The sequence below is a fragment of the Somniosus microcephalus genome, chromosome 4 (genome assembly GCF_052327205.1).
Source record: "Somniosus microcephalus isolate GS21.2 chromosome 4, FLI_Smic_1.0, whole genome shotgun sequence".
NCBI classification, from domain to species: Eukaryota; Metazoa; Chordata; class Chondrichthyes; order Squaliformes; family Somniosidae; genus Somniosus; species Somniosus microcephalus.
The window spans coordinates 177,542,422-177,567,614 of NC_140990.1; the positions used below are offsets into that span (position 1 = coordinate 177,542,422).

Genomic DNA, 25,193 nt, shown 5'->3' on the forward strand with positions numbered 1-25,193 from the left:
AATATCTGTATTGTAGGGGAGGGCTTTCATGAAATTACCAGCATACCAGATGCTTGCACATTTTTCACTAAATCATCATGGATTAAATACTATCCTTAATCAAGGCAAACTGGGTCTATTGATGCGATTATTAAGTTTAATATCTTGTAAGCAAAACCAGAAACTTCACGGTTTGATCCCTATCTGAGCCACAATATCTGATCTTCGCAAGGTGGTGCGGTGGCACAAGTAACCTCGGTGTCCCAATTTAAGAGGAGAAAATTGGCTTGGATTCCTGGTCATGAACACCATTAATCTACAAATGTGCACGTGGACATTGGATGCAGAAAAGCTTGATTATAGTGGTCAAACAGCCTATTGTTGAGACTCTAACAATGGCTGTTTGGGTGAGGCAGCAAAGGATGACCAGCGCCCTCAGGACTGTACTCAGCAAAGTGTCAACAATTTCAGGAGAGGGAGAGCATTGGCAAGAATAGTTGTACTTGAACAAAATCATCACAGACTACAACAGATCAAATAAGACTCCCCAAGTCACAAAGCAAGTTAGCAGCAAAACACTAATACCAAGAGAAAAGTTTTTTTTTTTTTTTAAAGATATAAATATTACCTACCTCAGCACAGGTCTCTCTGACATTCACCCAATCACAATCACCCACCCATTTTTGTGGAGGCAGAGGAAATGTTCTTGAAGCACAGAAAATGGCACTGCACGTGCACAGACTGACAGTTTGCCGCTTTCGATGTGTATGCCACCATTTTGTTCAAAGGCAGCAGTTGTGTGAAGCACAATTGTGTCTTATTCTGATAAAAGAACGATTCCAATTTGAATTTGCGCTTTTAATCAGAGGCGAACTTTACATTTTACAGGATGGCATTACTAAGTTCACATGCGTGTCACATTTTAGCTTTATATCATGGCAATTTTTATAATTATTAACCAACATATTGCTGAACTAGATGTTGGGAAATGTACACAGTAGCAAATACTCCGCCAGTTGCTGTAGAAGCTTATCCACAGCAGAGATTGAAGAAACTTTTAACATGCTTAACAAATATTCCTTTACTGTAGCTGATGTTCACTAATGTGGAATAGACTAGATCAATTTAACAGAAATGAATGCAAACCCTGCAGACAAAAAACGACTGAAGTTTTAGTTTCTATTTATTAGGAAATATACAAAAATATGGAAAGTCGAGATTTTCACAATTTTGTATTACAAATGAAGATAAATTATATTTCCAAGTTTGTGTGCTGTTACTCAGATTACAGGGTGCTGTTAAATTGTGCAAACAAACTTATTTATATATTGCATCTTGCAGTTCTGACAAAGGTCATTGACCTGAAACGTTAGCTCTTTCTCTCTCCACAGATGCTGCCTGACTTGCTGAGTATTTCCAGCATTTTCTGTTTTCAGTTCAGATTTCCAGCATCCGCAGTATTTTGCTTTTGCATTTATAGATTGCCTTCCACGACCCAAGGACATCCCAAAGCACTTTAAAGCCAATGAAGTACTTTATTTGTAGTGTAGTCGCAGTTATAATGCAGGAAACGCCACAACCAATTTGCGCACAGCATGATCCCACAAACAGCAATTAAATAAATGATCTGTTTTAGGTGTTGACGGAGGGATAAATGTTGGACAGAACACCGGGAGAAATCCCCTGCTCTTCTTTAGTGTCGTGAGATTTTTTTGAGAGGGGGCAGTTTAACATCTCTTCCGAAAGACGGCATCTCCAACAACGCAGCACTCCCTCACTGAAGTCTCAGCCTAGATTTTGTGCTCAAGTTTCTGGAATGGGTCTTGAATCCACAATGCTTCTGATTTGAGAGGCGAGTGTGCTACCACTGAGCCATGGCTGACATCGCATATGTACTTGCATCACAGATGCAGTTAGATTGTGTACTAATTACTATTGCTGCAATGAAACGAATGGGGTGATCCCAACAGTTATTGTCCTCGTGAGAATACATAGGTGACCAGAACATCCAAGGAGATTAGGCGCTACAGGAGGAGAAACAGGGTTCACTTTGATCATCGGAGATAATGGTGCTTGGTCACTTCTGAGAAATGCATTGAGAACAGGGTTGTTTCACAAATATCAAGAAAATGGAAATACGGGAACAAAATTCAGACAAGCACCTGTGGCTGAATATTAAAGTCCTCTTCATACTACATTTAATTCAGCATTACATACTCCATGCAGATACAATTTGTTTGCACAGAAGATGGCTACAATAGTACAATTCATGTGTACACATGTAAATGCAGATACCAACATCCCCATCTTTGTGTCTTACTTGAGTTTAGTAAGAAAGCTACATTGCAAGTTTCCCACACATCATGAAGCCTTTGGTGCCAATATGTTAATGTTCAGTCTCCAAAAACAACACAGGTATAGAAGTCAAAAATCATTAGCTCATTGAAATTGTATCATTCTCAATATTCTGAGAGAGTACTGCTCTTTAGAGCTTGATATATATTTTTAAACGTCCTAAATATAGTCATTAAGTCATAAAGACCAAAAATATTTCTCTCTTTCTGCATCTGTACCTTTCACTAACAATTAATCTTACTCATGTACTTGATTTCCTCAATAAAAAAAGCCTCCAAGACTAAGTGCGGAACTGAATTGGAGAAAAGTAATGCTATGCAACCCAATAAACAGGTAAATATTGAATTAATTACACACCTAACTCAACGTTCAGCAGCATTTCAGTTAATCTATAAGCACACAAAATCAGATTACAAAAATTATGGCATCTGCGGATTACTCCATAAAGCAAAAATCTACCAGAGTGACATTCTATTGATTGTGATCTGGAATCTGCTCCAATTTATAGAGGACGAGACAAACTTCATGTGCAATAGCTGCATTCCCAAATCTAGCAATAATAAACTATTAGGAAATCTTTGTTACATGTACTAACCTCTGCCACTATAATTTTCTTGCTTTCCTCAAAATGTTTTTTAAACATTTATTTTTTTAATCAGTCCTGACCAATATCCATGCCTCCAAGTCCAGTTTTTGACCATTGCCAACTAAAAACAGGACCAGGTTTATAACAGATAATCCTATGCAGAATACTATTCAACACAATATCTCCCCCTCCCACCATATAAGCCCTCATTAAAATTGAAATATTTAAACAAAATGCTTTTACAGTACTATAAATCTTGCTTCTCATCAAACATGAATAAGTTCACAAATATACAGTGTACTAAAATATATTACATATATTTGAAAGAGTCAGCAAGTGATCTTTTGGACTAATGAGCCTTGGACTAACAGGCACAAAAACCTAGTAGATTTGCGTCACATATTGCTCTGCCTGACCATATGGTTTCCATAAAGAGGGGTTGGACAAATGACTGTTGTGCATCATTTGAATCATAGCAATAACATCGAATAACGGTATAAAAACTACCGTACAAAAGTGAATACTTTGAACTGAAAAGCTAAACACAGAACCAATGAAAAAAAATGAAAAAGAATTAAATTCTTACCAAATCCAGGTCTCTTCAGTGATATTAACAAATTATTTCCATTCTATCTTAAAGCTCTCAAATTGAGTCAACAATCGAGAAATAAAACTGACAGATTGCACAAAATAAGGAGAATGGCACATGACCATCTAGACAGTTTCTAAAATTAGGAAAATGGGACGTTTTAGCTTTGTGTTAATGACAGAAAAATCCATCAAAATCATCTTACCCCCAAAAGGCAGCTTTGTTTTTGCCCCACTTTTTGTGTGATGTCGATCTGAACAGATGGTCAGCCACAGTACTCAAGGATTGAAGGAAAAAATAATGTCGAGACAAAATAGCGATTTTGTCTGTCCCATCCAGTTTGAGCAGAATGCCGATTGGACAAAACTGAATCATATGAGCCAAGGTCCCAGCCACGTGACCCAATTTTTTCCAAATCCTCCCCTTTCTCCCCCCCCCCCCCTTTGGTCTTCGACTACTGTACATTGAATGTCTCGTCATTTCAATGGCACTAACAAAAAGGTCACTTCTCCGACCAGAGAGCTGCAGGCTACCATACTGCGCCAGTATTACCACAGCTCGGAAAGAGCTCTTCGCAAGGCTAAGTCAGCTTACTGGGTCTGTAGTTAATCTTCCAGTATATATAAATAAAGGTACATTTGATTGGACTCCAAACAGCCTTCTGGTGGACACAGCTTAATGTAGGGCTTCTATTTTTCATAAAATATAATTACTGACGTACGTATACAACCGCAAAGGGGAGAGGATGGAAGAAGGGAATGAGCAAAATGCTCAGCGACCTCATAACCAGCCGCCCAGTGTCTCTCCCTTTAAGCCAAATGTGTCCACAGCACTGCTTATGCCCCAATTTTGTATCAGATTCAGGAAATGCTTCACTGCATTTGTTATGTCCTCCTCATTTTAAATATAAATGGGTGGTCGGTTATGTGATTTTATCTTTAATCAAAATAATTAATTTTAAACTGCATTGTTACAAATGTGGTTTGCTCTTGATTTTACAAATTGCTTTTATATTTTTGTTTCAGCCTAAACCAGTTCTTTTTAATTTGCATTTCAACAATATTTTTACATAATTTCAAAACCCTTCGAGTTACCAGTTGTCACACCCCACAGTTTATTCAGATAGACAGTATTACAAGTATAGAACAATGTATAAAATAGCAAGTACAAGTAAATGATGCAGAGGTGGGGGGCGGGAGTAAAGAAGGGAAACATGCACTATAATTCAGTCAATTCCGAGAATATAATAAACCACACGACCAAAGCCATCAGATTGTGTTACAGTCTGTAAAACCGTCCATCAACATATTTTGCACAAGTCCATAAATTGCATTAAAACGATAGAGTTTTATCGTGCGTCTTGGCATCGTTCAGCCGGCATAGAGAATAAAGCACAAAATCATACTCTTGCATAATAGGAAGAGACAGGATAACCACCATTTTGTGTATATATAAATTAACAATTTTCAATTGTGGAGAGCCCTAACCAACAAAATCAGTCAATGGTAAGTTACATCGAGGAGGTGGTTCCAGATAGGTTAGTGTTTGAGGATACTGTCCTTTCTTGCTTCACAACAGAATTTGCTCAAAATTTAGCACAAATCTGTATCTTGTTCAGCAAGGCCACAGTAACGGCTTGTAAGGGAAATAGAAAACTCAATGGTCCAGATTTTGCTGCCAAAATAACGTCAAGTTTAATGCACACACCGTTATTGTGAAAATAACCCAGCAACTTGTAGCCAGTGTGATATCAATCGCCACAAATTACTGGACAATTTGCACCGCTCCGCTGTTAGCATCATGAAAATGGCAGCTTGCCCTCAACCTCCCTGTGAGTTTCAAGAAATTGCTGAATTTGCACATTAATTGCCAAGTAAACTCGCCACAGAAAGTATGGGCTGGTTCTTAACAGCATAAGTGCCTATTTAGTGACAAGATTTATTTTCCTGTAATGCCACTCAACCTCTTCGGTCCAGAAAAGGAACAATTGAAACTGTGGTGTCAGATTCCTGCAGATAGCAAATGGTTAGTGATTTAAATTTTTAAAAATTGTTTACATTTTTCTTGCTTTTCCTGTCTCTTTTTTTCTCTCTCATAACCCAATATTTCTTTCCCTCTCTTTTTCTGTACCTGATTTGACTAATTCACCCCATTCCCTTCTCCGTCATTCATCTGTTTCTTACTTAATTAAATCTCATTGGTTAAGGAGATAGACCGTTGGTCCCATCGTTCACCATGGTCCCAGTTATCAGCTTGCGCTTCCAGGACAATTTCTTTGGAGCTGAATGGGTGAGGGGGAAGATCAGCCATGACCTTACTGAATGGCGGAGCAGGCTCGTAAGGCCAAATGGCCTACTCCTGGTTCATATTTATGTTCTATGAAAAAGTCTAACTAACAGGGCACACTGTGAGATGCAAATTCTGGACCAATATAAAGTGCCCATCTGAGGCTGGAATCAAGTTATATTGGTGGAACAGTGCAGAAAGATCTTAATTCTGCAGTATTAACCTTGGTCTGATGGTGCATCATGCACAATGTACCACACATGGAACAGTGTTTCATTCCTCAGCACCTTAAAAAGCTAAAATTGCATATAATTATTTCTAAAAATCCGCATTTGTCCCACTGAGTCGATAAACCTGTCCCTTGAAAATAATGCAAGATGACCAAATGTCAATCAATACATGCTCAATGCCAATTTTCTGTTTCCTGTATATTTGCAGTGCCTGTGTGCAGAATGTCTCATTACAGTCACACAGCATTTTCTCTATTTATTTGTGGTCTTTCAATTATAACACATGATCTGTAGCAACAAGGGTAATGTTCCAGTGAGACTTTCATTTTAATAGCTGGTGATCTTGTAAGGGTTTCTAGACCATTAGGGTTACTGCTGCATATGTAATCTCCTGTGGGGGTGGGGGGGGGGGGGGGGGGGGGGAGAAAAAGAGGGGGAGTAAGGAGGACAACGATTAATGTAAGTAATTATACATCCAATTTTTGTAACTCACTGAAAGGGGAAGGGAGGTAAAAAAATACACTGTGCTCCCCCACAGTAGATTCTCACACAGCTACCTTCATTCAGGACCAATTTTTCCAATTATAACGTTGCAAATCCCCAAAGCAGAAACCTAAAGACCACTGAAATGTACAACCCAAGCACTGGGCTAATGCAGATGCAGTGTAACTTTACCTTCTGGACCTATACACACAGGTAATGAAAGTTTCCATTTTATGATGCAAATGTAGTGCATAATGTTGACAGTCGACATTAATGTTCTTGGGACTTACTAAGCTTTGTTTTAAAAAAAATCACAAAATTAATATGTCTGCATAATTATAGAAGCTTATTTATGCCCTTTAATGCTTCCATTGATAGATGAAGTAAGCTTTAATTGGAACCCGGCTTGCGTGCTATAGTACAGTCCTCTTCTCACTAGGACCCATTGTACAACTCAAGTCCAGATACAAGGGTAGAGGTCATTTGTCTACTGAGGATTGGCATTGTTTCAGAATCATGCTGTTCCACCTCAACGACTTGGCTTTAAATTAATCATGGAGAAGACCAAAGTCAAAGTTACTGCTCCCCAAGAGAGTCCCAAAATGCTTTTACAGCCAATTAAGTACTTTTGAAGTGTAGTCACTGTTAATGTAGGGAGGCGTGGCAGCCAATTTGCATGCAGCAAAGTCCCACAAACAGCAGCGAGATAAATGACCAGATAAAGGCCCGGATTTCGCGGTCAGTGGCAAAGGAACAGCACATTTACTACGGCAACAGTTGTCCAGAGTTTTTGCAGGCATGAGCGGAGAATTGCTCTCATCGGGCATCTAATCCAGAGTGCTGCCCTCTACAGAGGATCTGTGGCATCTCAGCAGGACAAGAAACAGAGAGGCTCTTCAACCAGATTTAAGAATCCTCACTGAGACAGAGTCTAAACTAGGAAGTATAAATTAGATTTAAATCATGTACAGAAAGCAAAATAAAGATTGGGAAAGAAAGAGGTGATTATGAGAGGGAGATAAAAAAGAGATGGACAGAAAAAGTAATAACATTTTTTTTTTTTTTTTAAAGCTCCAACACTAATTAAATTCTGAAGGAATGAGACTCCACACTTGTAATATTACATTTTCAGGGCAACAGAGGTTGTTTGGCAGAAATTACCACGCCATTAAAAATTTACTAACTCCTGAATGCACCCGTCCTAACTTTTTCTGTCATGTTTAGTGGGTAACTAGTGGGCAAGTACAGCAACTTCACACCATTACATTGATTTCAGTGCCAAGTCTACCAGTGAGGACTATTATAGGCCTGTGGGGGAGCAGGGTATCTGACAGCATCTTCTGGGTTTCTGTGCGAATGTGTGGACGGTGGAGATTGCTGTCCCATTTACTCTGCATCAACACAAAATCTGGGCCAATCTGCTTTAAGTAATGTTGGTTGAGGGTTAAATATTGGCCAGGATACGGGAGAACTCCCCTGCTCTTCTTGCGTCCACCTGAAACGCCAGACGGGGCCTCAGTTTAACTTCGCATCTAAAAGACAGCACCTCCGACAGTGCAGCATTCCTTCAGTACTACACTGAGTGTCAGTCTAGATTTTGTGCTCAAGTCTCTGGGGCTTGAAAACACAACCTCCCGACTAAGGAGCACGAGTGAGACCACTGAGCTACGGCTAAAACCTTGGCGGTCACAAGATTGATATTCAAAGCAATGGATGATTCTTCCCACCCCCACCCCAAGAAAAATAAAGTACTATATGCATCTCTAATTATTTGCATTTTTGTTAATATGTAACAAATATTCTACTGTACTTTGTGTAATGATCAATAACATGTCATTCTATAGTGGACACTAGGTGGAGCCGTAGAGCTGTATGTATAAGACTACACTACCCAGCTGTATGTATATTAAGACTACATTACCCATGAGGCACTAGGCTACCCACACGGCAACAGTCAAGATGGAAGCCTCTACAGATACTGTACCTAGTCCACATGTGCTCAATAAAAGTGTCTAGCAAAAGCTAGCTGTGTTCATAATAAGAAAGTCTATTTATTAATGAACATAAGACTTTGGATTAAGCATATCAACTTTTACTGTATGGGCCTGCAATATAGGTGATCATCCTGAAAACATTTGACAACTATACTGTATATTTACTGAACACGTTCTTCCACACGTCTGAGAATGTCTTGTGTAATTTAAGATTTATTAAGAGCTAAATTTAATTGTTAAAATACATTTACTATCTCTTCAAAATAATGGGTGAAAATTCCTCTTCTGCGCTTCCTGGGACCACCACCAAGCCCGTAATCATCTGTCCATTAATTTTAATGGACAAGTCATGAACTAGGGTTGCGGAACTTCTTAATCTTGGTTTCTGGCATGTGCCAGGAGCGCAGAAGCAGAATTTCCACATAATTCCCTCTTCCCCCCACCCTTCTTAAAAGAAATAGCAGCAATGGTTCAGGTACTTGTCGGTGAACAAATCAAATTCATCAAAAGTGATCAGGTGCGAGTGGTAACCAACACTGCAACGACTGCAATCCAGGGCAATACAAGAAATTACTACACCTACCATAATAACCGTCCATCACTTAGTTCTAACTGCATCATAAATGCCAAGAAGAAATGAAACCTGGCAACCACATTTAATGAGGAAATAAAGAGACTGCTCACTCTAGTACTGTCCCTTTAATGAGCTGCAATTAGCTTCAGCATGGTCACTGGTTCAGGGTCATTCCCCATCAATGTGCCAAAACATTACATTTTTCTGTTCAACTTCTATCCACAAAAGCAGCTTCCAGCACAGAGACCGTTAAATTTATGTTTGTCATTCATGCGTCTTTGAAATCCTTAGCTTAAAAAACAAACAAATCAGCTTCCAACAGAAAATGCTGGAAATACTCAGCAGGCCAGGCAGCATCTGTGGAGAGAGAAACAGAGTTGACGTTTCAGGTCTGGGACCCTTCATCAGAACTGGAAAAAGCTGGAGATGTAACAGATATTAAGCAGGTGCAGAGACAGGTGGGGGGGGGGGGGGGAGAAAGGAAGGAATAGAAAGAACATCCTGTACTTTTGTAAGAGGCAGGAAAGATAAAATGTTGCAAATGGGAATGGCAAAAATCATACTGCATGAAAAATGGGGACAGGGATAATTATCTGAAATTGTTGAACTCAATGTTGAGTCCGGCAGGCTGTAAAGTGCCTAATCGAAAGATGAGGTGCTGTTCCTCGAGCTTACGTTGAGCTTCATTGGAACAATGTAATAGGCCGAGGACAGAGAGATCAGAGCGGGAGTGAAGCGGTGAATTAAAGTGACAGGCGACCGGAAGCTCGGTCACCCTTACGGACTGAACGGAGGTGTTCCACAAAGCGGTCGCCCAATCTGCGTTTGGTCTCCCCAATGTAGAGGAGACTGCATCGTGAGCAGCGAATACAGTATACTAAATTGCAAGAAGTACAAGTAAATTGCTGTTTCACCTGGAAGGGGTGTTTGGGGCCCTGGACAGTGGGAAGGGAGGAGGTAAAAGGGCATGTATTGCACCTCCTGCGCTTGCACGGGAAGGTGCCAGGTGAAGAAGGGCTGTTGGGGGTGATTGAGGAGTGGACCAGGGTGTCGCGGAGGGAGCGGTCCCTTCGGAATGCTGAAAGGGGAGGTGAGGGGAAGATGTGTTTGGTGGTGGGATCACATTGGAGGTGGCGGAAATGGCGGAGGATGATCCATTGAATGTGGAGGCTGGTGGGGTGAAAGGTGAGGACAAGGGGAACCCTATCGTGGTTCCGGGAGGGAGGGGAAGGGGTGAAAGCAGAAGTGCGGGAAATAGAACGGACACGATCAAGGGCCATGTCAACCACAGTAGAGGGGAATCCTCGGTTGAGGAAAAAGGAAGACATGTCGGAAGCACTGGTATGGAAGGTGGCATCGTTAGAACAGACGCGGTGGAGGCGGAGAAACTGGGAGAATGGAAGAGAGTCCTTACAGGAAGCGGGGTGGGAACTGTAGTCCAGGTAGCTGTGGGAGTCGTTGGGCTTGTAGTGAATGTTTGTCGAAAGCCGATCGCCAGAAATGGAGATGGAGAAGTCAAGGAAGGAAAGGGAAGAGTCGGAGATGGACCACGTGAAGGTGAGGGAAGGGTGGCTGCCTGGCCTGCTGAGTATTTCCAGCATTTTCTGTTATTTCAGATTTCCAGCATCCGCAGTGTTTTGCTATTAAATCAGCTTCCATGTAGATTTAACAAATCATGTCTCAACTCCTATGAATTTGAGAAATGGTTTTAAATGAGTGTCAGCCTGGTCTGATTTACACAAACATGTTCAGACCTTAATAAAGCTCCATGGTTTTTACAGGAATGCTAATGTTAAGGGCTGGTTAGTGGAGAGCAACTATTATTCTATGTATTGACATGGGCAAATTTAAGGAAGTGAATTTACTATATGCTAGTAAATAAATTGTACTGCACCTTACAAGATTAGGGAGGTTCTTCTACAAAGAAGGATGGGAAAAGAAATCAGCAGATTCAGGAGACCAAGCTCTTGCTACTAGTCCTCCATCTATATGTAGACTTGCATGTTGCCCCTAGCAAGGACACAGCATTCACCTTGAGGCCCGTCATAACCACCCCTCTGACTAATTGTACCAGAAGGGTGTGAAGATGAACTACACTCAGTCCAGGGTCCCAGGGTGGGAAATGAACAAATGCTAAGGGTTGCAGCCCCTCAGAGTATAGGACACATCCTATTAATCAATACTATTAACTTTGTTAATTCACCTTCATCTTCCAAAAGAGCAGAAGGGTCAAAAAACACAAATTGCAGCACAGTGCACTACAGGGTAATGTGAAGTAGTTCATTACACAAAGCTCACTACTTTGAAAACTGTAATTACAGCTCTAATTTAAAACTGGATTGCACGACATGATACACTCCAGAAGTTTGGTTTGTGCCTGCGGTTTCCCCATCAGATGGATGAGAGAACCAGGAATGTGAAGCACGTTAAAAACAAACTGCACCATTTAAACTCCAAAATAAGGAATGGTGCCTTGCAGCATTCCACACCATCAGATGTCAAAATTGGGGAAGTGTTTGAAACAAGTTTTTTGATCATTAAGAGTAGCACTGAATGCAAACCCTTTAAATAATGGAGCTGTGCTTATTTTGCCAAGTGACACGTCTCTTAATACGTCTCACGTTGAAGGCAAGTGGTCATTTCACTTGGCAAGCATGGCACACAGCTTCCATAACTGTACTTTTAAATTGTATGAGATATCATTAGCACTGAATCCAAATGCTTAGATGAAGTCAGCTGTTACAAATGTTGGTCTACTATAGATACCTTTTTGGGTTCAATGGCGTCAGTCACTGCCTTAAACAGGCTGAGCATCTTAATTCTATAGGAGTTGATTCATGCTGCCCCATATTTATGACATTACCCAGGGATGTACAAAGAGCACCCTCTTCAGATCTGAGCCACACAGTTGTCTTTCGTGCGTGTAATTCTTCAATGTTTCTGAAAACGGATCAAGTTAACTTAATGAAGTGAGGTTTGATACAAATTAAGCAGCTTTCCTTCAGTCAGTGAAAACATAGAGCCAAATTATAATCAGATTCACTTATTCAAATCGGTATAATTTATATCCATGTAATGGTGCAAAATAAACACACCTTGCTTCACCACATCAGTGGATTGTATTACTTCACAAATGAAATATTTGTTAACTGTTTTTCCAAGCATTTCAGACTTTGAGCCTGCTTTTGCAGCTTTGTTTAAAAGCTTGAATGCCCTGAGCCTTCCTATTTCTAAAAACCTCCCTTCTTTCTCTTTGTCCCCGGTCTTGAGAATAGACTTTCCAATACAACAGGTAGGTATGAGCTGTTCTTTGAGTACCTCGACAAGCTACCAAATTTGATCTCTGCAGAGAACCACCACCATTTGTTCATGTGCCTCGTTTAAAAAAAAACTTAACACTGCTTTTAAAAACCCAATGATGCAAGTAACTTATTTCCAAATCCTCTGTGGGAAAAGAAAACAGTAAAAATAATTTTTAAATGACAGTGAATAGGTAGAGCAAGTGAGGCTTTCACATTTTTCCCCCCAAAATAGAATTCAGCACATTTGGCAAATTTTATCTTGTCAAGACACTTCCAAATATTCAGCTAGGACCACTTGGGTGTCAATTCACTGTATTCTCTACCTGCTGATGAACCTCACGACTCAAACTAATTAATTATCTGTTCAAGTCTCTCAAGTGGGGCTTGAACCCACAACCTTCTGACTCAAAGGAGAGAGTGACGACTGAGCCAAGGCCGACACTTCTCTTGAAGTATTACATTTATAAAGCAAGTCAATCCCATTCTAGAATTCAAGGCGGGAATTCTAGCATCCCAAGTGCGTTTCTAACAAACTACCTCTCAAAGCAAATTTTTTTTTAAACCAGCCACTGAACAGTACCCTTGTTAGCAGCATAACAGCGTGATTTACACAAGACATGTTGACACTTTTAAAGGAAAATCCCAGGCTCCAAATAGCCAGTCTTGATAAAGCAAACAACAACTTATTCATACTTTTTGCTCTTTAATTATTTATCTACACAGTAAATACATTTCAAGTGATTATTTTCCACTTACCTTGCAGCAGCTATTAACAGATTTGGAGAGAGATGTAATAGCAGTTTTCCGTCACCAGATGATGTGACAGCGTTTCCTATTGTTGCCTGAAACAGAGTGGATACCAGAAATATTAAAGTGGAACTTCGTCAAAGTTGGGAAATTGAAGTTCAGCTAGTGATTAAACTAGGAAGTTGCTCAAGACAGCCATGAGAATTTCAAAGTGGATGGTGGGTGGGGGCAAGAAGAGAAAAAGATTTAGATTGGCATATCCCAGGTGCATTACTGGCAGAAATAAGCCGTGGTCACTGCTGCAGTTTTGTTCTAATCCTAGAGGCAATTTCTGGTTTAGGTGCTTTGACGTCCGAATAGAGGTATAGCACCAGGCAAAATGCAAGAACATCTGGCTCACTCAATTCTAAACTAGATTCAATTTTAACAAAGCATGTACCCCATACCCCAACTGCTATGAACTTATAAGGTTGGAGTTCTACCCATAAGGGTAAGAGGATCAGAGTTCTTGAGATTTGGTACAGTTCCTTTCATCTGACATGAAACGACAATGCACTAAACCACTGGTCAATGCATACTATACCAGATTTAACTTGAGTTCAAGATAAGATGAAACCATCAAAATTCATGACTGCATAATTAAAAAGGGAATATCTGCATGTGACATTTAAAATGGAATCCAATTGCAATGAACACACAAACTTATCTTCTCTGCAATAGTCAAAAGGAGACGCCCCAACCAGGCTGGAGATGCATCATAGGGTTGCTATCTCTCAATTTCCTTCGGAAGAGTTTGCAGGGAGTTAGAATTTTGACACCAGTTCTAATTTTGGTATATACGGGAAAAACTTGAACAGTGCAAGCTTGCGCGTGGTACCCTTGTATAACAGTTGCCCTTCAATTATCCAAACAATATAACAAGTTACAAAGCTCAAACAATTGAGAAGCTCAGATGGTGGAGTAAAGATGCAGCAGTTCATCACCTGATCTTAAAAGGAGAATCGTCCTTGAACGTAACTGCTGTTCAGCAATTAATTATTATTCCACTTATGGGAAAATAACTAAATACGCAATGTTAATTTCATATCACCATTTGCAGCTGTACCTGCAGCTGCCTAGACCCTAAGCTCTGTAATTCCTTCCATAAACCTCTCCCTCGCCTCCTTTAAGATGCTTCTTAAAATCTACCTCTTTGACAGAGTATTTTTTAGTCGCTTGTCCTAATATCGCCTTACGTGGCTCGGTGTCAAACTTATGTCCGATTTACGCTCCTGCGAAGAGCCTTCGGATGGTTTTACTACGTTAAAGACAAGATTTAAATGCAAGTTGTTGCTATAGTTGGAATCCTCACTCAAAATAAAACACAAATTATAGTGTTCAGGATGATCGAATTCAAGTCAAAGAGGTAGGTTTTATGGAGTGTCTTAAAAGGAAGAGGGGGAAAGGTTTAGGGAGGAAATTCCAGAGTTTAGGGTCTAAGCCACCATTCACTCTCAAATTCAATTTAAAGTCAATGGTATCATGCTACAAGAAATGGAATTCCATATGCTACAATAATGTTGGCAGAAACCCACTGTAACCCACAAATAATCCAGGAAGAATGCTAATGCAAGAGAGAAAGGAAATTCTAACTCGGGAAAATGTACTGTGTTAAAGAACAGACTATTTAACTGCTGATTAGGTTTAAAGGAATATATTCAAGATAAGGTGCACATGGGCTTGATGGGCTGTGGGGCCTTTTAAGAACATAAGAAATAGGAGCAGGAGTAGGCCAATCGGCCCCTCGAGCCTGCTCTGCCATTCAATAAGATCATGGCTGATCTGATCCTAACTGCCAATCCACTATCACAGAACCATCTCCTGCATCTAACAGAATTAGACACACGAAATAGGAGCAGGATCAGGCTACACGGCCCCTGGGCCCGCTCCGCTACCCACAGGGCCATGACCGATCCGAACCTAGACTCATGTCCAAATTCCTGCCCGCTCCCCGTAACCCTTAATTCCCTTTACTTCTAGGAAACTGTCTATTTCTGTTTTAAATTTATGTCATGATGTAGCTTCTACAGTTTTTTGGGGCAGCATATTCCATGGACCTACCACCCTGAGTGAAGTAGTTCCTCCTCATCTCAGTTTTGAAAGAGCAGCCCCTTATTCTAAGACTATGCCCCCTAGTTCTAGTTTCACCCATCATCGGGAACATCTTCCCTGCATCCACCCGATCCAACCCCTTCACAATCTTATATGTTTCAATAAGATCGCCTCTCATTCTTCTGAACTCCAATGAGTAGAGTCCCAATCTACTCAACCTCTCCTCATATGTCCATCCCCTCATCCCCGGGATTAACCGAGTGAACCTTCTTTGTACTGACTCGAGAGCAAGTATGTCCTTTCTTAAGTATGGACACCAAAACCGTACGCAGTATTCCAGGTGCGGTCTCACCAATACCTTGTACAACTGAAGCAATACCTCCCTATTTTGATATTCTATCCCCCTAGCAATGAAAGCCAACATTCCATTGGCCTTCTTAATCACTTGCTGCACCTGCATACTAACCTTTTGAGTTTCGTGCACCAGGACCCCCAGATCCCTTTGTACTTCAGTACTTTCCAGTTTCTTGCCATTAAGATAATAACTTGCTCTACGATTTTTCCTGCCAAAGTGCATAACCTCACACTTTCCAGTATTGTATTCCATCTGCCAAATCTCTGCCCACTTACTTAGCCTGTCTATGTCCCCTTGCAGGTTTTTTATGTCCTCCTCACTCACTACTTTCCCTCCCATCTTAGTATCATCTGCAAACTTTGATACGTTACACTCGGTCCCCTCCTCCAAATCGTTAATATAGATTGTAAAGAGTTGGGGACCCAGCGCTGACCCCTGCGGAACACCACTAGTTACTGATTGCCAGTCTGAGAATGAACCATTTATCCCAACTCTCTGCCTTCTGTTAGATAGCCAATCCTCTATCCATGCCAGAATATTACCCCCAATCCCGTGATTTTTTATCTTAAGCAATAATCTTTTGTGTGGCACCTTGTCAAATGCCTTTTGGAAGTCTAAATACACTACGTCCACTGGTTCCCCTTTATCCACCCTATATGTTACTTCCTCAAAGAACTCCAGCAAATTTGTCAAACATGACTTCCCCTTCATAAAACCATGCTGACTTTGTCCCATTAAATTATGATCCAAATGTCCTGTTACTGTCTCCTTAATAATGGACTCCAAAATTTTACCTACCACAGATGTTAGGCTAACCGGTCTATAGTTTCCAGCCTTCTGTCTACTGCCCTTTTTAAATAAGGGTGTTACATTAGCAGTTTTCCAGTCTGCCGGGACCTTTGCCGAGTTCAGGGAGTTTTGGAAAATTATTACCAATGCATCCACAATCCCTACCGCCACTTCCCTCAAGACCCTAGGATGTAAGCCATCAGGTCCAGGTGATTTATCCGCCTTGAGTCCCATTATTTTACCGAGTGCCACTTCCTTAGTGATTTTGATCGTGTTTAGCTCCTCCCCCCCTTTAGCCCCCTGTTATTCCAGTGTTGGGATATTCTTAGTGTCTTCTACTGTAAAGACTGATGTAAAATATTCAGTGTTTTTGCCATCTCCATATTTCCCACCATTAATTTCCCGGTCTCATCCTCTAAGGGACCAACATTTACTTTAGCCACCCTTTTTCTTTTTATATAACTATAAAAACTCTTACTATCTGTTTTTATATTTTTTGCTAATTTACTTTCATAATCTATCTTCCCTTTCTTAATCAATCTTTTTGTTATTTTTTGCTGTCTTTTAAAGTTTTCCCAATCCTCTATCCTCCCACTAGATTTGGCTACCTTATATGCCCTTGTTTTTAGTCGAATACTATCCTTAATTTCTTTACTTAGCCACCCTTTTTTCTTTTACACCCTTTTCTTCTCAGTGGAATATATACTTTTTGGAAGTTGTAAAATAACTCCTTAAATGTACACCACTGATCATGTATCGTCTTACCCTTTAATCTATTTTCCCAATCCACTCTACTCAAGTCCGCTCTTTTTCCTTTTATGCTTTTCCAATCTGCACATGCAAATTTAACAGCATCACCCCGGTGCAGAGCCAAATCTAGGCTAGCCATGAGAAGTCATCTTAACATGTTCGCTCATTTACAGGAAGCTTTTAGAAAATATTACCTATGATGCTTCAAATAATTAGTGTAAAGACTGGCATTCATCATTACAGGTTGAACGCTCCAAAACCAGCAACCTCAGGACCGAGGCCGAGCCGGTTTTCCCGGACTTCGTAATGGGTTTGATGTCTGAAGTCCGGAAACACCAGAGCCCAGGTTGCGATATTTCCGAACTTCGGACATCAGAAACACGTTGCGAGTCCGGAAATGCCTGGGCCCAGGTTGCGCTATTTCCGGTTTTTGGTAAGCCTCCCTCTGTGTCCGGATTCCGGAACATTTTACGTATTCCAGACCCCTGCCACCAATCGTCCCGGAGTCCGGATCTCCAGATTTGGGATGCTCAACCTGTACTGACAGATGTTTATTCGCTGCTTTTTAAAAAAAAAGAAAACAAGTCAAAATCATGTACTATTGATGTGTCAGTACTATGGCCATATATTCCAGATGGAAATAAATTACCCACTCAAAGCAAAACTATTATTTTAGCTAAATTAGCAGCACAATGTTTCACTAGCTGATATTTTTTCACACCATCAATCATCCTTGGATTACTAACTCAGACATAAAATTGCATAGTGCCAACTTGCACCATGCAAAGTTAATGATTTAATATTTCTGGTACAGAAGGTGACAAGATGAAATCTACTGCATTCTTTTGCACCAAGCATTGTATATTATGCAGTTTGTTCTTACTAGACAATGTCATAAGCAGGGCTGAAACCTAAAACAATAATAGGATGTTTTCCTACTGTTGATGACGAGACTAATGGAAAATTCTGCCTTGTGCAGCATTATGTGACCGACTCATTCCAATACTACTTCTGTGGCCTTCTAGCTAAAACCAATATTCAACTAAAAAATAAGCAGATCAATATGTTAACAATGGCCATCTTTCTCCCCAAAGCCATCTGTATCTGCTTGTGTGTGTAATGCCATCTGCTGTTGCCATTAGCAAAAAGTTATGGGATGAATCATTTCTAGTCTCTCTATTACTGGACAAGGAAAGCAAAAGGGCTCAATATATTTCAGAATGTGAAGCACATTAACAATCTCCAGGACTATTTCAGTGACGAGAAACAAAAAGATATCCAGCAATAGCATGTGTAGAAAAATTAACAATTAATTTTGAGGACTGGGCTTAAGATATTCTACACCATTTCTAGAATTGACATTGGAAGGATTTTTCAAGGGGTACAGGCAAAAAAAAGTTTTTTTTTTGTTTTCCCCTGCAAATGGGTGAGCTACTCATTAAATCTTTAACACGATCAAAATATTTATAATCCAAGCCATGCAATCATAGAAAGCGTTAGTCACCTTGTACCACAAATACCTCTCTAAAATTGGCAAGTCACTACAAGGCAACAAAATGATAAACTCTAGCTGAAGGATGCCAATCAGAAAGTATAACTCATCTTTCCACAGAATTTTACTGTCCCACGTAGCATTAAACTGCCCCTTGAATAATTGCAAAGTTTTTGTTTCCATTATACAGACTACTGTGTGCAAGCACTTTTAGATCAGTCCTCAATTTGCTCTTTACTAGTATGTATTTATGCTTCCTTATTCTATTCTATGTTAACATTCCAGTGTAGTACTGAGGGAGTGCTGCACGGTCAGAGGTGCTGTCTTTCAGATGAGACGTTAAACCAAGGTGCCGTCTGCTCCCTCCGGTGGACGTAAAAGATCCCATGGCACTATTTCAACGAAGAGCAGGGGAGTTCTCCCTGGTGTCCTGCTCAATATTTATCCCTCAACCAGCATCATTAAAAACAAATTGTTTGGTCGTTATCAGGTTGCTCTTTGTGGGATCTTGCTATGCACATGTTGGCTGCTACATTTTCTACATTAGTACAGTGACTATACTTCAAAAAGTACTGCATTGGCTGTAAAGCGCTTTGGGACATCCTGAGGTCATGAAAGGCGTTATACGTCTTTCTTTAAGTCTTCTATTCTGTTCTATATAGTATCTTGTATAAGTCTATGAAGTCCCCCTTCATTTGCCTCCTTTTAAGGTTATAGTCTAAGATTTTATAACTTTTGCTCATAAGTCAGTCAGGCACTAAGGATCAACCTTGCGTTACCTCTTTCATTCCTTCCGGGGTTTGGGCACCTCCTTGTTCTTTGATGCCCAGAAGTGAACTTAGTGCGTACAGTGCAACTTGACCAGAGTTCCTTTCTGCAATACGATGATTTAAGTTTCATCACAGTAAAAGCTTAAGGTCTGTACTGGAGTCAACTATGCAAATTATTACACATTCCAGCTTTGGTACTGGGTCTGTGAAATTGATTACCTATCAAAGAGCAATGGTGGTGTTGGACTTCTACATAGGATACACGGCATAGAAACAGGCCATTCGGCCCAACCAGTCCATGCCAGCGTTTATGCTCCACATGAGCTTCCTCCAGTCTTTCCTCCTCTAAATCCATCAGCATAACCCTCTATTCCCTTCTCTCTCATAGGCTTGTCTAGCCTCCCCTTAAATGCATCTATACTTTTTTATTCGTTTATGGGATCAGGGCGTCACTGGCAATGCCAGCATTTATTGCCCATCCCTCACTGCACTTGAGAAGGTGGTGGTGAGCCGCCTTCTTGAACCGCTGCAGTCCATGCGGTGAGGGTACTCCCACAATGCGGTTAGGTAGGGAGTTCCAGGATTTTGACCCAGCGACGATGAAGGATCAGCGATATACTTCCAAGTCAGGATGGTGTGCGATTTGGAGGGGAACTTGGAGGTGGTGGTGTTCCCATGTGCCTGCTGCCCTTGTCCTGCTAGGTGGAAGAGGTCCCGGGTTTCGGAGGTGCTGCCGAAGAAGCCTTGGCAAGTTGCTGCAGTGCATCTTGTAGATGGTACACACTGCAGCCACGGTACGCTGGTGGTGGAGGGAGTGAATGTTTAAGGTGGTGGATGGGGTGCCAATCAAGCGGACTACTTTGTCCTGGATGGTGTCGAGCTGCACTCATCCAGGCAAGTGCAGAGTATTCCATCACACTCCTTACTTGTGCCTTGTAGATGGTGGAAAGGCTTTGGGGAGTCAGGTGGTGAGACACTCGCCGCAGAATACCTAGCCTCTAACCTGCTCTTGTTGCCACAGTATGTGTGTGTCTGGTCCAGTTAATTTTCTGGTAAATGGTGCCCCCCAGGGTGTTTATAGTGGGGGATTCGGCAATGGTAATGCCATTGAATGTCAAGGGGAGGTGGTTAGACACTCGCTTGTTGGAGAGAGTCATTGCCTGGCACTTCTGTGGCGCGAGTGTTACATGCTACTCATCAGCCCTGGCCTGATATCATCCAGGTCTTGTTGCATGCGGGCATGGACTGCTTCATTATCTGAGGAGTTGTGAATGGCACTGAACACTGTGCAGTCATCAGCGAACATCCCCATTTCTGACCTTATGTTGGAGGGAAGGTCATTGATGAAGCAGCTGAAGATGGTTGGGCCCAGGACACTGCCCTGAGGAACTCCTGCGATGTCCTGGGGCTGTGATGATTGACCTTCAACCACCACAACCATCTTCCTTTGTGCTTGGTATGAGTCCAGCCAGTGGAGCATTTCCCCCCCCCCCCCCCGATTCCCATTGACTTCAGTTTTACTAGGGCTACTTGATGCCACACTCGGTCAAATGCTGCCTTGATGTCAAGGGCAGTCACTCTCACCTCACCTCTGGAATTCAGCTCCTTTGTCCATGTTTGGACCAAGGCTGTAATGAGGTCAGGACCGAGTGGTCTTGGGGGAACCCAAACTGGGCATCAGTGAGCAGGTTATTGGTGAGTTAGTGCTGCTCGATAGCACTGTCGATGACACCTTCCAGCACTTTGATGATGATTGAGAGTAGACTGATGGGGCGGTAATGGGCCAGGTTGGATTTGTCTTGCTTTTTGTGGACAGGACATACCTGGGCAGTTTTCCACATTGTCGGATAGATGCCAGTGTTGTAGCTGTACTGGAACAGCTTGGCTAGAAGCATGGCTAGTTCTGGAGCACAAGTCTTCAGCACGATAGCTGGGATGTTGTCGGGGCCCACAGCCTTTGCTGTATCCAGTGCGCTCAGCCGTTTCTCGATATCACGTGGAGTGAACTGAATTGGCTGAAGACTGGCTTGTGATGGTGGGGACCTCGGGAGTAGGCCGATATGGAACATCCACTCGGCACTTCTGGCTGAAGTTGGTTGCAAACGCTTCAGCCTTGTCTTTTGCACTCACGTGCTGGGCTCCACCATTATTGAGGATGGGGATATTATTGGTGCCTCCTCCTCCCACCCATTAGTTGTTTAATGGTCCACCACCATTGATGACTGGATGTGGCAGGACTGCAGAGCTTTGGTCTGATTTTTGCTTCAACCACTCCCTATGGCAGTGAGCTCCACATTCTCACCACTCTTTGGGTAAAGAAGTTTCTTCTGAATTCCCTGTTGGATTTCTCGGTGACTATCTTATATTGATGGCCTCTAGTTATGCTCTTCCCCACAAGTGGAAACATTCCCTCTGTATCCACTCTATCAAAACCTTTCATAATTTTAAAGACCTCTTTTAGGTCACCCCTCAGCCTTCTTTTTTTCAAGAGAAAAGAGACCCAGTCTGTTCATCCTTTCCCGATATGTATACCCTCGCATTTTTGGTAGCATCCTTGTAAATCTTCACTGAACCCTCTCCAGGGCCCCTACATCCTTTTTATAAAATGGCGACCAGAACTGTACGCAGTACTCAAAAGTGTAGTCTAACCAAGGTTCGATACAGGTTCAGCATAACTTCCCTACTTTTCAATTCTAACCCTCTAGAAATAAACACTAGTGCTTGGTTTGCGTTTTTTATGGCCTTGTTAACCTGTGTCGCAACTTTTAGCGATTTGTGTATTTGTACTCCTGGATCCCTGTTTCTCTATCCCAACTAGACTCGCACCCTCCAAGTGATGTGACCTCCCTATTCTTCCTACCAAAATGTAATACCTCACATTTATCTGTGTTGAACTTCATGTGCCAATTATATGCCCATTCTGCAAGTTTATTAATGTCCTCCTGTAACTTGTTGCAGTCCTCCTCAGTATTGACTATCTCCCCCCCCCCCCCCCCAATTTGATGTCACCTACAAATTTAGAGATTGTGTTTTTGATTCCTAATTCTTAATAGTTAATGTAAATTGTGAACGGTGGTTCCAGCACTGATCCTTGTGAAACACCACTACCCACCTTCTGCCACTGTGAATAGCTACCCTTTACTCCTACTCTCTGCTTTCTGTCCTGAAGCCAGCCAGCAATCCATTCTGCTACTTCTCCCGACTCCGCATTCTCTGACCTTGTTCATCAGTCTATTATGGGGTACCTTATCGATGGCCTTTTGAAAATCCAGATAAATTACATCTACTACATTACCTCTTCAAAAAATTCAATAAGGTGGGTCAAGCAAGACTTTCCCTTTTGAAATCCATGTTGATTATTCATTATTATATTTTTGGTTTCTAGATGTTCTTCTATTTTCTCCTTTAGTAGGGATTCCATTACTTTTCTTACCACCGATGTTAAGCTGACTGGTCTATAATTCCCTGGACATGTTCTATCCCCCTTCTTAAATATCGGTATTACATTAGATATCCGCCAGTCCTCTGGCACTATACCTTTTTCTAACTAATTATTAAATATGCATAGTAATGCCTCTGCTCTCTCTTCCCTAGATCTTTTAAAATGCGTGGACGCAATCCATCCGGACCAGGGATTTTACCCTCTGAGTTTGATTAATTAATTTAATATATCCCAATTTTTTTATTTTAAATGCACTTATCTCATCATCCAATGTCACGTCCACCTGTTCTATCCCCCTGGTAAATACTGAAGCAAAATAATAATTTAATATTTCTGCCACCTTTCTATCGTTACCTGTGGTATTGTCCTGACCAAGGCTAAATGGCATTTATTTTAATGCAAGGAGTCTTGCGAGTAAGGCAGATGAATTGAAGGTGTTGATGAACACATGGGAGTATGATATTGTTGCTATCACGGAGACATGGTTGAGGGAGGGGCAAGACTGGCAGCTCAATATTCCGGGGTATAGAATCTTCAGGCAAGGCAGAGGGGGGGGTAAAAGAGGAGGGGGTGTCGCAATATTAATTAAAGTGTGGCAGAGCCATCAAGAGACATTGAATAAACTGTAATAATTCCTTTAGACACCCAGTGGTGCAGTTGTGAACTGCACCTTTAAGCTGTGTGCAGCTTCTGGTATTTTCACGTGATGATGTCATGACGCCGATCACGTGACCCCCCAGTTGGCACGGAAAACGTGATGACGTCAGTTGGCAGTTGGAAATGGCAGTTGGAAAAGAGCTTGCTGAGAAAGGCTGTGAGGAGACACAGACCTGCTGACCTCTGTTCCTGTAAGTTAAAAGTTAAAGTATTGAGTTCATTAAAGTTTGATTAATTCTTTTCACTGCGTTGGACTTCGTTTTTTGGATAGGAACTCTCGTTCCGACAAAAGGAGACAATTACTGCTGTAAGGAGGGATGATATATTAACAGGTTCCTCTAATGAAGCCATATGGGTTGAACTTAAAAACAAAAAGGGGGCTAGCACTTTGCTGGGAGTGTACTATAGACCCCCAACCAGCCAGGGGGAGATAGAGGAACAGATATGTAGGCAAATCTCAGAAGTGTGCAAATAATAGGGTAATTATAGTGGAGGATTTCAACTTCCCCAATATTAACTGGGATAGTCGGAATTAAAGTGCATCCAGGAGAGCTTTTTGAGCCAGCATGTAGAAAGTCCTACAAGAGAGGGGGCGGTACTGGACCTAATTCTAGGGAATGTGACCGGGCAAGTGGTAGAAGTGTCAGTAGGAGAGCACTTTGGTGACAGTGACCATAATTCGGTGAGATTTAAGGTAGTCATGGAAAAGGACAAGGATGGACCGGAAATAAAGGTTCTAAATTGGGGGAAGGCCGATTTTACTATGATAAGGCAGGATCTGGCCAATGTGGACTGGGATCAGCTACTTGAAGGAAAATCCACATCGGAGCAATGGGGGTCTTTCAGAAAGGAAATTGAGAGAGTACAATGGCAACATGTTCCCGTAAAGGTCAAGGGTGGGACCAACAAGCCCAGGGAACCTTGGATGTCAAGGGATATACGAGAATGGATTAGGAAAAAAAGGGGGGGGCTTTTGGCAGATACAAAGGACTAAAGACAGAGGAAGCCCTAGGGGAGTATAAAAAGTGCAGGGGGATACTTAAAAAGAAATTAGGAGAGCGAGGAGGGGCCATGAAATAACACTGGCGAGCAAAAAAGGAAAATCCTACGGTGTTTTATAAGTATATGAAGGGCAAGAGGATAACTAGGGAAAGAGTAGGGCCCATTAGGGACCAAAGTGGCAAACTGTGTGTAGAGCCAGAGGATGTAGGTGGGGTTTTAAATGAATTTTTTGCATCTGTGTTCACTATGGAGAAGGACGATGTGGACACAGAAATCGGGCAGGGGGACTGTGATATACTTGAACATATTAGCATCGAGAGGGAGGAGGTACTAGCGGTTTTAGCAGGCTTAAAAGTGGATAAATCCCCAGGCCCAGACGAGATGTATCCCAGGCTGCTGTGTGAGGCAAGGGAGGAGATTGCAGGGGCTCTGCCACAAATTTTCAGAACCTCTCTGGCCACAGGGGATGTGCCAGAGGACTGGAGAACAGCTAACGTAGTACCATTATTCAAGAAGGGTAGTAGGGATAAACCAGGGAATTACAGGCCAGTGAGCCTAACATCAGTGGTAGGGAAATTATTGGAAAAAATTCTGAGGGACAGAATTGGTCTCCACTTGGAGAGGCAGGGATTAATTAGGGATAGTCAGCATGGCTTTGTCAAGGGAAGATCATGTCTGACCAATTTGATTGAATTTTTTGAGGGGGTAACTAGGTGTGTG

General features: G+C 41.7%; 1 protein-coding gene across 20 annotated transcripts in view; it reads right to left on the reverse strand.

Moving 5' to 3' along the window:
• Positions 1–25,193, reverse strand: part of LOC147120019 (poly(rC)-binding protein 3) — a 319,465-nt gene that overhangs the window by 90,756 nt on the left and 203,516 nt on the right. For 18 of the 20 annotated variants that reach the window (XM_085985526.1, XM_085985512.1, XM_085985525.1 and 15 more), the window contains one exon: positions 13,135–13,220. The exons of 1 other annotated variant lie outside the window; for it this stretch is intronic. The gene's annotated coding sequence lies outside the window, so the exon portion shown is untranslated. Of the gene's footprint in view, positions 1–3,714; positions 3,891–13,134; positions 13,221–25,193 lie in introns of those variants that run through there. One more of the 20 variants, XM_085985516.1, reaches the window with a different exon arrangement.